The sequence below is a fragment of the Typopeltis vanoorti genome, chromosome 9 (assembly GCF_054136105.1).
Source record: "Typopeltis vanoorti isolate ZY-2024b chromosome 9, IOZ_Tvanoo_1.0, whole genome shotgun sequence".
NCBI classification, from domain to species: Eukaryota; Metazoa; Arthropoda; class Arachnida; order Uropygi; family Thelyphonidae; genus Typopeltis; species Typopeltis vanoorti.
The window spans coordinates 9698946-9713611 of record NC_143557.1 but is presented as its reverse complement, the minus strand read 5'-3'; the positions used below and the strand labels follow the sequence as shown (position 1 = coordinate 9713611).

At 36.2% G+C, this 14666-nt stretch overlaps 1 protein-coding gene across 2 annotated transcripts in view; it reads right to left on the bottom strand.

Annotated features, from left to right (window-relative positions):
• Pdk1 (Phosphoinositide-dependent kinase 1) overlaps positions 1-14666 on the bottom strand; it is a 355658-nt gene that overhangs the window by 286368 nt on the left and 54624 nt on the right. The window lies entirely within an intron of this gene.

Genomic DNA, 14666 nt, shown 5'->3' with positions numbered 1-14666 from the left:
TACGCAAACCGTGCTACAAAATTCACGTAAGTCTGACCATATGATTGCAGGTGCTGTGGGAAAGACATAAAGAGAAGGAATACACTTCTCTTTATGTATTCCTTCCATTTAATGGAAGGAATACATAAAGAGAAGTGTAAAGCTCTGATTCCTCAGACTAATTTAAACAAGAATGAGCTGTCTTAAATTTTTATCGATGTATGAAAGTTTTAAGAGTGTATAGCACATCAGTGCTCATCTTAATTTGTTTAATTCAATTAATTGTAGGATAATTTTGAATACTTTAATTTATCAATTAATTGAAATCAAATCTGTGCAGACTGGGGGGAAATGTGTTTAATTTAAGATACTGTATGTTAGAAAACAATAATGAAAGAGAATGCTATATTTGGTTGGTATATTTGAATTGATCAAAGGTATAAAATTTGGAATGGGAGGACAAGGCTTACCTTCTTCGACTACAATACTGTTTCCCACTATAAATATGGGCAAAAAAGTTATAAATTTATCAAAAATTATATATTAAAAACTTGTCTATATTATATATAAAAACTTGCCTACACATCAGTACACACTTCAAGCATGCAAAACAGATGAAACTCAGAAAACAAAAATAGCAACTCATGACAAATGATAAAGCTCAACTGGATTGGTTGACACAATAACCAATCACAACCTCTAGGTGCTATTGTCTCAGAACTCACCATCTCGCTTTCTGAGTGGTTTAAAACTACTAGAACACTAAGAATTTGACACGCTACACCATCTGTACTTTTCAAAGGGCTCAAAGGTGTATGTATGTATTTTGAATGCACATCCAAGCTATTAACGCGAATGTGATGCAACGTTTACATATCAAAAAACTGTCCTCTTCATGTAGCATTAGTATATTGTGTTTACTTTTAGGAATCCTGCAAAGTCTGGAAACAATTAGAGGAGTCTTTAAAGGGAATAAATGCAAAAATATAATATCAGCGATATTGCTATTCGGTGGATAAGCACTACACACCTAGCATATCCTGATATATATATATATATATATATATATATATATGATGATAGATATATCCTTAATGTGTGATACAGTCTTTCCCAATTTAATTTCTTTTAAGGAGAATATAACAACAGTACGTGCTAAAAAAAATCTATCGGAAGGCTAACATCAACAACACTATGGACTTTGTATCACACATTAAGGATATAACTATCAACGAGAATGACATCATAGCTAGTTTTGACATAGTTTCCTTATTTACAAATGTCCCTACGGAAGAAGTACTGATATTACTAAAAGACAAATTATCCAAAAAAATGTTTGCTTTACTGACCCATTGCATTAAGTCTGGTTACTTTCGATATCAAGACACCATCTACAAACAAAACCAAGGTCTAGTGATGGGCAATCCTTTATCCCTTATTCTTGCAAACATTTATTTAGAGGATTTTGAAACAAAAGCTATATCATTCTTCTCGTTTAAACCTAAACTTTGGAAATGTTATGTGGATGACATTTTTATTATTTGGAGCAACAGCCACAATTCTTTCATGAATTTTCTTGATCATCTCAATAATCAACAACCTAATATAAAATTCACAGCTGAACTTGAATATGACAATTCCCTACCTTTCCAGGATATAAAACTGTCCTGCTGCTCTAAAAAATTTAGAATTTCAATGTATAGAAAACCTACACACACTAATAGATATCTTCATAGTCAGTCCCATCATTTTCCTCCACAAAAACTTGGAACTATTTCTACCTTAGGACATAGAGCACGCTCTCTTCTAAATGACCCGGATGAACTACAAAAAGAAATTAATTACTTTTCATATGTCTTTAGACAAAATGAATATTCTGATAGAACCATTAAAAAATTCCTTCTAGATCCTCCTAACCACCGCACTGAAGAAATAACCAATATTAAGGGTAATATCTCTATCCCATACATCAGTTCAGTTTCTCAAAAATTAGCTAGAGTTCTTAAGAAATACAACATGAGGACTTTATTTACTACACTTCCAAAAATCCGGTAAGCCATCTGAAGCCTCATCACCATAATCTGAAATATCCTAGTGTGCAAGATATGGTGTGAGTGTAATATCCTTTATTTTAGTCAAACAGATAAATCTATTGAATTACGTATAAAGGAGCATAAGAGAGACATCTCTTACAAAAGAACACATGCCAGTGCCTTGTCTAGTCATGTTCTTTTCTCGAACAATCCTGATGATGAACACCAGGGTCATTCAGTCTGCTGGGATAGATCCAAAAACATCTTTCGTTGCCATGATGAGTTTGAAAGAAAAATTGTCGAGTCCAGAGAGATCATTCTTAATCATCAACATTTAAATAACAATTTGAGCTACAACCTCCCAGATAGCCATTCTGCTGTTGTTCAGTACTGGCATTCATGAGAGACTGCAGGCACGCACTCACCAAACAATGCCAAGATTGAAAGAACAACTTAAATGTAACTACAACGTTTTTTCATGTTAATTATGTACTGCAAATTTTTCCTGTGTTTCTCGGTTTTTTTTTAAACTTCAGTGTTTTTTATTTTTATTGCTGTTTCCTATTTTTAAAAGACACCTGAAGAAAGCTGTCAAAAGCCGAAACTAATAGTGTGTTATACCATTAAAACCTTACAATTATTCTCGGTTTCAGTCATTAAATTCTCTTTATACAAATGTATCAAAACAACCGAGTCAATGTTCCTCAACACACACACACATATATATATATACAGAGAGAGAGAGAGAGAGAGAAGAGAGGAAGGAGGAGAGAGAAAATAGTATAAAGGAAATCAGTCAAAAAAATTCATCATATTGAGAAAAAAGGGAAGTAGAATATATATAATAAATGAATAAAAATTAACATTAACCTATAGAGTATGTGCTTCCCAAATGGGTATGCTACAAAACAGTGTCATCAACTATTTTTGGAAAGTAAACAAATTATGTGCAGAATGTTATGATGATCATCCGAAACAATTTCAAAACTAGTTCTGTCAACAATTTTTTTCTAACAATGTAGTCGTCCATTATCTGTGAATCCTTTATCATCTCTAATTGTATATCTCCTAAGGTAATCCTAAACTTGATTAATTAATCTTTAATTTACTGTTTAAGTGTCCTAAATTTAAAACTGCTTAAACATTCTTGAATATTTATAATGTAAGGAGCTTATCTAATATCTTCCTTTTGAATATGATTCTGTGATTGATGATGACAGTTTCCATCTCTCTCTCTCAGAACTATCACACCTGTGATTGCAGTCCTTGTTCAACTGTTATATTTCCAATATGCTTCATGATTTTAATATTCTTTGCATTCGCAAGCATCAAAACACAAAACAAAGAGAAAGTTAATGTTTCAGTAAAGAGTGTTTATAATATCTATTATAAACTTAGCTGAACTCTGCTGCAATTCACACTGTTATTACTGATATAGCTTGGTTTTAGAAATTAACCAGAATAACTGACTATTATCCTAAAAGAAGCAAATATGAACTAGGGGATGAAATTACATGTGTGACAGTGCCACCATACATTTATGAAAATACAGGTAACCCTTGTATAAAGTGTTTATTATGTTGGAGGTTTAATGGATTTTTTACAACACTCAGAAAGAATTAAATTAGAATTTAATACTCCTATATTTCGTCCTAGTCACTAGGACATCTACGGGGATTACCCAAACAATTAATGTAACATGCACACAAAAACTTACAATACTAAGCCCAACCATGCGGGTGACACTAAAGTCCTATCTAGGTGGAGCGCCCTCTATGGGCGGTAGTAGGTGGCCTGGAATGCAAGGTGGGACATCTGGTGATGAGTGTTTCCCAAATCTTCGGAAGCTTAATGCAACCGTATTTGTTAAGATTTGGTTGGTTTCTGAGAGCTGCTGCTGCTTCTAAGAAAAGTCTTTCTTTCTTGAATTTGCTGTGGTGGAGCATGGTGGTTTTCTTCCATGATACTCTGTGGGTGGTGTCCAAAACATGGTCAGCCAAGCCTGAATGGCCATAGTTGTGTTTAACGATGTACGACTTGTGTTCCTCCAGGCGGATGGATGCTGATCTGCCTGTCTGTCCAAAGTACGCAAGCTTACAGGAACATGGTACTTTGTAAACTCCAGGCAGAGAGAGAGGGGGGAGCTGATCTTTCGTAGAACGGATAAGGGTAGCAAGTTTGCGGTTGAGCTTATATGCTGTGTGTAGGTTATACTTTTTTAGTATCTTGGCTATTTTTTCCGAAGTGCCTCGGATGTAGGGTATGGTGATGGCATTTTTAAATTCTTGTTGACGAGAGGGACGGGGAATGGGGGAGGAATTGATTATTTTTTTGATACTCTGTTCACTGTAGCCATTGGAGAGGAAAGTTCTGTGTATGTGGTTAAGCTCAGTAGTGAGAGTGGTTCCACTGGAACAAAGATTGTGGGCTCTCTTGGTAAGGGTTTTAATGATGCCATATTGTTGTGAGGGGTGGTGGTGGGAGAGTTTGTGAATGTATCTGCCTGTGCGTGTGGGTTTTCTGTATACAGTGAAGGCAAGTGTATCATTGGGCAGGCGCGTGACTAAGGTGTCTAGGAAGGGTAAACAATTGTTCTTTTCCTTTTCCATAGTAAACTGGATTCTTGGATGTAGGCTATTGAGATGACAGAGGAAGGAGTCTAACGTGTCTGGGCCATGAGGCCAAATGGAGAACACATCATCTACATATCTTAGCCAGATAGAAGGTTTGAGTGGGGCTGAGTCTATGGCTCATTTTTCGAAATCTTCCATATAGAAATTGGCAAGGGGGGGTGAGAGGGGGGAACCCATGGCAGTTCCTTCTATCTGCTTGTAGATTTTGTTATTCCAAGAGAAATACCCAGAGTTGATGGAAAAGGAAAAGAGATCTAAGATGTCAGAGGGGAAAACGTTTTCTAAGAGAGATAAAGTGTCAGTTAAGGGAATATTGGTAAACAAAGAGGAGATATCAAAGCTTACCATTATGTCTGTATTGTTCAAGGTTAAATTTTCTGTGAGGGCTTTAAAGTGGGTCGAGTTTTTTATATAGGAAGCTGAATTTCGGTTAGGGGGGAAAGAGAGTTGGCCAGCTGTTTAGACAGTCTGTAACAAGGTGCATTGGTGGCATCTACTATAGGTCTGAGTGGGGAATTGGGTTTGTGGATTTTTGGTAAACCGTATATTCGGGGGGGACGGGAGCGGAAAGGTTTAAGTTTTTTCGTGACGTTAGCGGGCCAGGAGGTTACTTTTTTAAGTAAGATTTTTAATTTCTTAACTTGTGTTTTTGTGTGTTCCCCCCCTCTCACCCCCCCTTGCCAATTTCTATATGGAAGATTTCAAAAAACGAGCCATAGACTCAGCCCCACTCAAACCTTCTATCTGGCTAAGATATGTAGATGATGTGTTCTCCATTTGGCCTCATGGCCCAGACACGTTAAACTCCTTCCTCTGTCATCTCAATAGCCTACATCCAAGAATCCAGTTTACTATGGAAAAGGAAAAGAACAATTGTTTACCCTTCCTAGACACCTTAGTCACGCGCCTGCCCAATGATACACTTGCCTTTACTGTATACAGAAAACCCACACACACAGGCAGATACATTCACAAACTCTCCCACCACCACCCCTCACAACAATATGGCATCATTAAAACCCTTACCAAGAGAGCCCACAATCTTTGTTCCAGTGGAACCACCCTCACTACTGAGCTTACCCACATACACAGAACTTTCCTCTCCAATGGCTACAGTGAACACAGTATCAAAAAAATAATCAATTCTTCCCCCATTCCCCATCCCTCTCATTAACAAGAATTTAAAAATGCCATCACCATACCCTACATCCGAGGCACTTCGGAAAAAATAGCCAAGATACTAAAAAAGTATAACCTACACACAGCATATAAGCTCAACCGCAAACTTGCTACCCTTATCCGTTCTATGAAAGATCCCTCTCTCTCTGCCTGGAGTTTACAAAGTACCCTGTTCCTGTAAGCTTGCATACTTTGGACAGACAGGCAGATCAGCATCCATCCGCCTGGAGGAACACAAGTCGTACATAGTTAAACACAACTATGGCCATTCAGGCTTGGCTGACCATGTTTTGGACACCACCCACAGAGTATCATGGAAGAAAACCACCATGCTCCACTACAGCAAATTCAAGAAAGAGAGACTTTTCTTAGAAGCAGCAGCAGCTCTCAGAAACCAACCAAATCCTAACAAATACGGTTGCATTAAGCTTCCGAAGATTTGGGAAACACTCATCACCAGAGGTCCCACCTTGCTTTCCAGGCCACCTACTACCGTCCATAGAGGGCGCTCCACCTAGATAGGACTTTAGTGTCACCCACATGGTTGGGCTTAGTATTGTAAGTTTTTGTGTGCATGTTACATTAATTGTTTGGGTAATCCCCGTAAATGTCTTAGTGACTAGGACGAAATATAGGAGTATTAAATTCTAATTTAATTCTTTCTGAGTGTTGTAAAAAATCCATTAAACCTCCAACATAATGTCCTCACAGCACTTAGGCCTCTACACAAGAACTTGTATAAAGTGGTACTTATACAACACGGTCTACAAATTGTAGTAACCCTTCTTGAACACCATACTTATACAACGTGGTTTCGATATAAGATGGTCTACAAACTGTAGTAACCCTTTATCTTTTCACATATTTTTCAACGCACGACTTAAAAATCAAATTTTATCTTCGTTAAATTTCTGTCTGCCCGTATCGCGCATGTAGTTATAAGTAGCGAATTTATATTAGGGGAAATATCCTTTAGCACACATGTACGTCAATTGTTTACTATATAAAGTATTTAATGTTGAAAACTGTCTTAGTTTTCTGCCAGGAAAGTGCATTAAAAATCATGAATGTGTTAATCTCAAGCTGAGTACTTTATTTTTTGGTGAGTTACATACAATATGTAATACTTTTTTTTTAATGTAAAAAATTATTTTTATAGTAATGGCCACTTAGAGCGTTTTTGCAATATACGCATTTGTTAATAGGGATAAACCCACCCACTGTAAACTGCCAAGGTAACAATTGAACAAGACTGAAGATACATTTGGTTTCGATCAGCACATGAGACTCAACCTTTGCGAACTTCTTCATAAGTGCTCCAATCTCTTCAAGTGAATTAATTGATGGGGAAATAGATTTAAACGAGGAGGAACTTGTACAATTAAGATGGCGTCGAACCAAATGGCAGGGAAAGTTCTGCCAAAGATTCTGATTGTCATGAATCCATTAAAGAATTCAGTTTAAAGAAATTAGCAGAAGGATTCGATTTGGCAAGAAAGTTATTTTATGGATAATGATCTCTCAATGGAGAGCTCCGGAAAATTCATGAGACAATTGGATATTTGTTTAGCTCCGTGTTATGAACTTAATAAAAAAATTGCAGCATGGCAGTAGGCAAGGTCTTATTACTGACTTCTTGGCAACTAAACAAGCCGAAGTATGCAATGAGAATTATACTAATGATGTCCAAGAAATTTCAAGTGATGACGACATCCAGCAACTCGTAAATAAAGAACAGGTATGAAATGTTAGTTTTCAAGACAATGATGATTAAAATATTCTCTTTATTTTATTTTGCCTAAAACATTTATGTATCATGCGCAATGAAAGTTTACGTACAATATTTAATTTTTTATAAATTTATACTATGTATTTGTTTCATGGTTTATATGTTTTCTTAACTAACATGAATTACCTGAATTAAATAAATATATATTTTTTTGTTGGATATGTCATTGCTTATATAATCTAAAAAAAAAAAAAAAAAAGATTTCAGAACCTAACCCTACTTTTTCTATGTGATCTCAGTCTTGCACAACACGATTTATATAACGCACCACTTTTGTGGAACCTAACATTCACGTTATACGACGGTTACCTATACTGCCATACTAAACATGACAATAACCACTCTAAGTAATTGTTATATCTGAAAGAAATGAAACTGAATTTAAGAATTTCATTGATGATGATAATTATTTTAAATCCTTGCTGGAATCAAAACACGGGTTGTAAGATGGAGTGAAACAATCACTGTCACATTTGAGTATTCTATTCCAAATCACAAAAATCACCATACATCCCACTGCAACCAATCAACAGAACTGTATACCCTAGTGGTAATGATATGTACTCTCAGGGAATGTACAGGATATTATTGTGAACAATATGAAAAGCTAACATTATTACTAAGTTTCTGTGAACAAATTTTCTCCATATTAATCTGTCATGATTCCAATATTGCCAGAACTTACACTTTAGCCTTCTAAAGTACTTCTCTTACTGTATCCATCATCCTAGAACTTTGTTTTCTACTGCTCCTTTTTTTCCTGCTATCCTGGCAAAATACATTTGTTTTGCTAACCTTTCCTTTAACATTCTGATTAAGTGATCATACCACCTGTCATTGACTTCACTCCAATAATCTTTCACAGAACTTGCATATCTGTGGTTCTACAGTCTTTGATCAAGTATTTATTTCTAACATAGCTCTCAGATGAATAGGTTAAAATTGGTTTGAACACCATCTTTTATATAACTAGTTTAGGACTAATTTCTCCTTTACCCAATATAAATTTATTCAATTTACTCCCTCCTATATCACATTTATTAATACCATTGGCTGTTTCCATATTTAAATTACCATCACAATAAAAAATTAAGCCTAAACAGCTCAAATGTTTTAACTTGCTCTACACTAGTGGTCAAAATTATGGAAACCTTTTGGAAAAAGTGTATTTTTGATGTCTGATGGCTCATAACACCACTTTTGTTTTGGTATAACATCAAAAACTTTATATCAATGGAAAGATATCTTAATCAAGAATGTGATACAACAAAGTTTGTTCAATTATCTGTATTCTATGAAAAGTTATAGCAAAATAACCAGAAAAAAGAAACACAACTTGCTTAGGTTGATATGAAGTAGCTTTCCTTCATTTGAATGTAGCCAATGAGCATGAGTGTTTAGGGAGTCAATCAGGTGTCATCTTGTTTTGGCAATGAGCCAATAAGATTTTTTCCAAGAAAATCATCTGGTCACAGTAGGATTCAGCTATTGATGTCATGTATTAGAGCTGAGAGGAGGACATTTGTCAGTGTGTTATATGACTGCTATCAAGTTAGTTGGGGTTTTTTTTTTTTTTTTTTTTGTGTGTGTGTGTGTGTTCTTTCATTTAGTGAGCTTGTAAAACATAATAAAATTAAAGAAATGGCGCAAAGAGTTGACTGGTCACCCAGAAAGCGATGTAAAATAGTACTATTAAGTGAACAAGGCTACAATTATGAAGAAATTAGAAGAAAAATTGGTGAAAAATTAACCAAAGGTGGCATTTCTAAATTTTTGAAGAGGTATAAGGAGACTCCTTGTCACTACAAAACCAGACTGGTAAAGGCAGGAAAAGGTGCACAACAGCAAGTGATGATAGAAAAATTGAGACACTGTGGCTACGTGACAGAAGAAAATCATCCGGTGTATACAAGATGAAATTGCACAATACAATGTGAAGTGGTGTGCAAGGACTGTTCGGCACAGACTGCAGGAATTTGGTCTAAATGCTAGAATTCCAAGAAAAAAGCCATTTTTATCTCTCAAACAAAGGTTGAAAAGATTAAACTTGGCTAAAACCCATGTTTAACTGGACAGTGGAACAATGGGACAGTGTTATCGGAGTGATGAGACCAAAATCTCCGTTTGGTAGTGATGGCATAAAATACGTAAGGAGAAGAATCGGAGATGATTTGCATCCTGATTGCATTACACCTACAGTGAAACACCCATTTAGTGATATGATCTGGGGGTTGCATGACATCAAAAGGAGTGGGCAGAATTTGCATGATTAATCGGAATATAATCATCATCATCATCATCATCATCATCAAATTCCTGCTATGTACCCTCGAGGGGTGTACAGGATATGATAGTACTACATGAAAAAAAATTACATCATTATTAATTTCCTATCTACAATTTTCCTCCAAATCAGTCTATTACTTGTCAAGACTCCAACATAATCAGATCTTATATTTCTATCGTCTAAGGCACTTTGTACCGTATCAATCCACCTATATCTTGGTCTTCCTCTGGGTCATTTTCCTGCCAACCTGGCAGAGAACACTTGTTTTGCTAATCTTTCCTCACCCATTCTGTTTAAGTGACCATACCACCTGAGATTAGCTCTGCTAACGCATTCCTGGATGCTGACAATGTCAAGTTCTTTCCCAATATCCTCGTTTTTAATATAATATTGCCATGATGCCATCTGTTCACACCTATAATCTTTCTCAGGACTCTCATATCTGTGGTCTCTAGTCTTTGGTCAAGTGTTTTACTTCTGACCCAGCTCTCAGACCCATAAGTTAAAACTGGTTTGAACACTGTCTTGTATACAGCTAATTTAGTGTTCCGACTAATTTCTCTCTTATTCAATATGAATTTATTCAATTGACTTCCGACCATACCAGCTTTGCTGATTCTGTTGTCTATTTCTATATTTAATTTACCATCTTCACTAAAAATCGTGCCTAAGTAGCTGAAATGTTTTACTTGTTCCACAGGTTCTCCATTCATAACACAGTTGACATTTTCAATGATTTTGCCTATTTTCATTGTCTTTGTCTTTTTATTGCTGACCATCATACCATATCTATTACAACAGCTATTCAATTTAGTCAGAGAATCTTGCAGACTTGTAGCGGATTTAATTAGAAGTATAACATCATCTGCATAAAGCAAAGAGCTGACATTAACATCTCCAATTTTGATATCATGTTTAATACCACTTTCCTTCATAATATGATCCATACAGGTAATGAATAACAGAGGGGATAATGTACATCCTTGTCTCACACCAGATTTAACATTAAACCATCTTCCTGTACTTCCTTCAATTCTAACTGCTGACTTACAACTCAAATAAAGACTAAGTATTGCTTGATATAATGTCCCATTGACACCATATAACTGCAGCGTATTGAATAGCTTCTCTCTTGGTACCTTGTCATATGCCTTTTCCAAATCGACAAAACTTAAATACAGATCTTTGTTATATTCCCATGCCTTCTCGACTATTTGTCGTAAAGTGAAGATCTGATCCTGACAGCCTCTATTTGGCCTGAATCCCGCTTGTTCTTCACCAAGCTTTTCTTCCACAATTCTTCTTAACCGTTTCTCAAGTATACTTGCATAGATCTTGCCAGGAACACTCAGTAGGGAAATACCTCTGTAATTCTCACATGCCATTTTATTTCCCTTTTTATATATGGGTACTATGAGAGCTCTACTCCAATCATCGGGAATTCGTCCCTCTGTTCAGGCCTTCTGAACTATGCAGTGTAGCCACTGTATGACTCTCACACCACCATACTTCAGCATTTGTGGTCGAATATCAACTACTCCTGCTGCCTTTCCACATTTCAAGCCTTTGATGGCTTTTTTTACTTCAAGTATGGATATGTATTCCTGACTGCATGCCTGGTCAGTGTTTTTTACCACTGTGCTGTCATCACTGCTTGTTTCATTTAGCAGTTTTTCAAAGTAATTACTCCATACCCCAAGGATATCTTTTTCTCCCATTTTCATGTCACCTTTATCATCTCTAACTCCTTTTACAGCACTCTTTCCTCCATTCCTAAGCTTCTTCAACAACCTCCAGAATATTTTGCCACCTTCTTGATATTTATTTTATATATTCTTGCCAAAGTCCTCCCATGACTTTTGTTTAGCTAGTTTTACACAGTGTTTAACATTCTTGCATTTGTCTCTATATTCTCTAAGAGCACAAGCTGGCTTATTTGACAGGAACTTTTGATATGATTTTTTCTTTCCTTCACTGCCTCTTTAACTTCCTGTGTCCACCAGGGAGTTCTGATTTTTTTTCTCCTTACAGACAACCTCACCACATGCCTCTCTGGCAGAATCAATCAATGTTTTCTTCAGAGTTTGCCACTGAATCTCCAAGGTTTGATTCCTGTTTTCAAACTCTTTCATTTTTTCTTCAATAATCTTTGTGTATTTTAGTCTACAGTTCACATCTGAGAGCTGCTCAACTTTTATTCGCTTTAAAACTTTCTTACATGTTATTCTTTTCAATATGAAATTCAATTTTATCTTCCTCAAGACTAGATAGTGATCACTTCCAATTTCAAATCCTGTGTACACTCTGGTGGCCTGTACCAGGGAGAAAACATCACTCTCAACAACAACATAGTCAATGAGACTTTTCTTATTCCTAGCCTCTTCTCTCCATGTAAATTTGTGCACATTTTTATGTTGGAACATGGTGTTAGTAATAACCAGTCCATGTCCCGAGCAGAAATCGAACAGATATTTGCCATTATTATTAGCTTTGCTCTTTTCTCAATTTTCCCAATATATTTTTGTATGTCTCACAGTCATTTCCTACTCTGCTATTTAGATCCCCAACAAGGACCAACTTTTCATTTTTCATTGTGTCAGTTGCTTTTTCTAAAGCTTCAAAAAATTCCTCCACTTCTACCTTAGTATAACCTTCTGTGGGACCATAGGCACAAATAAGAGTCATTGTCCAGTTCCCCATTCTCATATTTGCCCACATTACTCTACTTGAGAGTGACTTCCATTCAAGAAGATTAGCCTCGTATTTTGTGTTGAATACTATGGCTACTCCTTCTTTTCCTAGATTGTCATTGGCTGAATATAACATTTTGTATTTATTGCTCAGAAAGATCTCACCAGTTTTGGTCTTTTTTGTTTCAGTCACCCCTATTATGTCAATCTGGTACTTATCTAATTCCTCAGCTAGCTCAATTTCTTTGCCATTCAGACTTCTTACATTGATAGTACCGATCTTTAACTCTGGTGATGTTGAGTTGGGGTTTGTTTTCAGATTTGTTCCAGTAGCTGACTTTTCACTGTTCGCCCTGGTTCCCTGGCTAAAACAACAGGGGCCTTGTTTAACCGGGCAACGCCCCAGCCGTCATGAAATTTTGTCATGTTGTACCATCATTTTTTATTTTGGTTTAACCAATAAGAATACAATTTGGTCGGCTAAATCTCAAATTGCCAGCCCATCCTCGTTCCTTCAGTATCCAAGTAGATACCCAACAGGGTGCACCACGAGAAGGTGAGGATTGGACATTAGGTCATAAGCCCTGGTCGGTTCTCCGCATTCCTTTAAAGGCTATGTGGAGGTCTCCTCTCAGTTATACAGCTTTGACCCTCATCGGAATATAAATGCCCCAAAATACATAAATGAAATACTCGAGCCCAAACTGAAGCTTTCTGCATGTGATCTTTTCCAAGATAATGAAGCATTTATATTTCAACAGGATTCAACTCAATGTCATGTTGCTGCTGTGTACAAAAAGTGGTTTCAAGCTAATCATATTCCACTGCTGGAATGGCCTGGGAATAGCCCAGACCTTAACCCAATCGAAAATCTATGGAGCAGACTAAAAAACTTGTTATCAGAAGCAACCCACCAATAAAACCCAATTAATAAAAGCAATAATTCAATCTTGGTTACACATTATAACAGCTACAGAACTAAAAAAAAAACTTGCTTCACTCCATGGGAAGGCGTTGTAATGCCGTAATTAACGCTAAAGGTTATCCAACTAAGTATTAACTCATATTGCGAGAATTTTTGTATATCTCATTTTTTCTATGTGTTTCACTTTTCTTCTTTATAACTGCTGTTCTAATAAAAAATCCTTCATAAAAGTTATTGCATTACATTCTTGATTAAATTATTATGGTGTTACGAGCAATCAAACCTCAGAAATACACTTTTTCCAAAAGGTTTCCACAATTTTGGCCACTAGTGTATAGGTTCTCCATTCAGGATGCAGTTGATGTTTTCAGCATTCCTGCCTATTTTCATTGTCTGTCTTTTTATTGCTGATTTTCATACCAAATTTATTATAGCTGTTATTTAATTTAGGAATATAATCACAAAAAAATTTGCATTGGATTTTAGGAGTATAACATTATCTATGTAAAGTACAGATATCTCCAATTCTGATATCAGGTTTTGTGCCACTTTCTTTCATAAGGTGATTCATATAGATGATGGATAGTAGTAGTGAAACTGTGCACCCTAACAGTGCCATAACGAGGGATTGGCGAAAGAGGCGCCCGCCACACGCAACTAGGTTTGGGGTGCAAAACGTATAACATTTTTGTCATTTTGTGTTGCAGGGGGGAGCGCAAGTTAGACACTTTCCACAGGTGCTTCATACCCTCGTTACATCACTGCACCCTAGTCTTAAATCTGATTTCACATCAACCAATATTCCTGTACCTCCTTCAATTCTAAGTGACTTACAACTCGAACACAGCCTAAGTACCACTCAATATAACATCTCCATCACACTGTTACAATTAAAGCATTCTGAACAGCTTTGCTTGGCACCTCATCATATGCTTTTTCCAGATCTACAAAACTTAAATACAGATCCCTGTTATAATTCCATGATTTCTCAACTATTTATCTTAAAGTGAACTGATCCTGACAACATAAGTTTAGCATGAACCTATGTTGTTTTTCTCCTAATTTCTCTTCCACAGTTTTTCTTAGCTTCTTTTCAAGTATGCTTGTATAAATTTTACTTGGAAAACTTAGTAGAAAAATTCCCCTGTAAT